The sequence below is a fragment of the Lactuca saligna genome, chromosome 3 (genome assembly GCF_052625555.1).
Source record: "Lactuca saligna cultivar CGN05327 chromosome 3, ASM5262555v1, whole genome shotgun sequence".
NCBI lineage: Eukaryota > Viridiplantae > Streptophyta > Magnoliopsida > Asterales > Asteraceae > Lactuca > Lactuca saligna.
The window spans coordinates 26,529,568-26,532,125 of record NC_136419.1 but is presented as its reverse complement, the minus strand read 5'-3'; the positions used below and the strand labels follow the sequence as shown (position 1 = coordinate 26,532,125).

General features: G+C 32.7%; 1 long non-coding RNA gene across 1 annotated transcript; it reads right to left on the bottom strand.

Annotated features, from left to right (window-relative positions):
- Positions 1 to 1,790, bottom strand: LOC145033485 (uncharacterized). The gene is made up of 2 exons (XR_013677588.1): positions 1,286 to 1,790; positions 1 to 227 (listed from the first exon to the last, which is right to left on the bottom strand). It is a non-coding gene; the product is annotated as an uncharacterized LOC145033485 (long non-coding RNA).
- Between the last annotated feature and the right edge of the window lie 768 nt (positions 1,791 to 2,558).

Below are 2,558 nucleotides of genomic sequence, written 5' to 3'. Positions count from 1 at the left end.
TTAGTAGTTAGAAATAACGTTGACCAAATACTCATAGTTCGAAAAATATTAACAAAAACATAGCAGATTTCAGTTTGAATCTCAACTTTCTATAGTAAAAGTAAAAACAAGAAAAAAATGAACAAACCATTATCATTTCCTACTCTTCTCTTCTTTCTCCCTCCATCATGCTGATTCCCATTGTGCTGGAAGTCCACTGTACCTTCACCAACTCTTCCATTCATCCTCTGTGATCTCATAGAACATTAGTTACCAAGATAAATTAACATGTAAACAGATTAAACTCCTAAAACCAACAAAATCATGTTCAATTCCATTCTCAAGGCTGCAAGAAGAATACGTACAGGGAAGGACAGATATAACAAAAGTCACTGGTAAAATAAACATTATCAATGAACTGATTGTGCATTTACAACTTTAGCATTGCCTATGCTTCCAAATTAATTTAGGTTGCTTCCATTTCCAGGCCAGCAAAGCAACCAAAACAGGGTATCATTGTCAATGTTTTATATTTATTTCCTTTTGTGATTTCAGATTTTGGCCAGCACACCAAACAAAAGAGTGACTCTATATGAGCCTTTGAAATTAGTTAGGCTGGTTTCATATTCCTGCAACAAACTTTTGGTTGGCTTCAATTTCCCAACGAGCAAAAAGGAGATATGACCCACAGTCAAAATTTATTTTTGCTATATTTTGGTAAAATACTTCCAAAAGTACACCACTAAAGTAAATAATTTGTTTATAAAAAAAAAAATCTATACTTGTGAGCAAAACTTCAACTTTACACACTTGTAGTATAATACCATAATACCTAAACAAACAAATTTTGGTCTTATGAAAACACAGGCAAACGATTGCATGAGATAAAATCAAACTTTGGGACATGAAATCCAAATTAAAGACCATGAGCAATCAAAAAACCATCAAGACAAATAATTGTGGTGGTATGGTACACTTGAGTTAAAGAGAATCCAAATGAAACCAATGTAGATGAGTATTATTTAAAGAAACAAAAGTAGTCATAGAATGTCATACCTTCCGCTACCTAGACGATCGATTGCTTCAATAACATCTAATTCCTCCTTACCATTGACATTTGTATCGTATACATCAATAACATCTAACACTACAGTTTGTTTTCCACAAACCAAGATCCCTATGTCCTTTAAGGCAGTTACTTTGTAGAATAGTCGATTCTTAAAAAGACTAACTATAGCGCACCATGCAATAGCTATTGAGTGGTTGATGAAGGTAAATTTAGGTACTGTATAAGAAATATTAATACCTCCGTTTTGTTCAACGCGTTGGAGTCTGTAGCCCTTGCGCAAAAGTTCCTCGATCCAAAAGAGATCGCCGCTTACATCGATGAGGTCCCTTTCCAACTTTGGGAGTTTCAAAACCAACGTTGTCCTCGCCAAAATAGGGAGCAACAGACAAAATTCATTCAGCTCCTTTTCTACTGTACGCAATGTCTGATTAACAAAGGGAAGAATAAACCTGATCGGACGATCGTAAAACATGAAATGCATCACCGATTCCAGCAACTCTCGTATATCTTCAACTTTCCTCGCCACTATTTGGCAATAACTTTCATGCACCGATGCCTTTGATCCTATCACTATGACAGAATCACAGAGTGTTATCATTGAAGATACTACTTTTTCTAAAGGATGGTTTTCAAAATTCAATTCCGCCATGATTGCAGCTCCCAGCTCCCGAGGTGATGGGCGGTTATTTGAAATTAATTTAGGGTGAAATTGATATTGAGCGTGGTTTGGAGTTTAGGCTAGTGTTTGGTTACAAGGTTTTTAAATGTTTTCGAATTAAGATGATATATATAATAAAAGTATTAAATTGTTTTAGAGAAAAAAAAAACTAATGTAGTCGTTTTTGTTGTTGTAAAATTCGAATAACAATAAGGTATACATGTAATTTCCAGAAATTGTTTTCCATTTTTATGTATATAATGTAACTAGGTTTAAACCCGTGGAGATCCACGGGTGATAAATTGAAATATAATTATAGTTTTTAATTTGTAACAAAAAAAAAATATGAAAGTTTAGAAAAAATGAAGAATAGTGATATTAGACAATTATAATATGCGTTTTTCCTGGTGAGTATTCATATAAAATATTTATTTCCTTAATTAAAACAACAAAAGATATATTTTTATTTATTTTTCCAATTTGCATAACTTTTTTTATTGATTTAATAAAGTTGCATACCAAATTGTTAGGCTGTTACGATTTCACCACCTAAAATATGTATATTTGTATTATAATATATTATCTTGTTAGTATTTCATGAATGCAATCAATAACACTGCTTTGAATGCGAAGTTGGATTTAGCTTTGCTATAAGTTTCAATCGATTTTGAAATTGAGTATTGTTCGCATTTGTATGAGTGTAGTCGATGAATCGATAAAGCAAGAACATATGAGTTTTGATTCGCAATTGGATTGATGATTGAGGGATGATTCGTGAAGAAAAACGCGAAGTCAAGGACTATGAAATTGTTGTTTGCAAGAATTTAAAAACTCGATTGTGGAGTTGTTGAT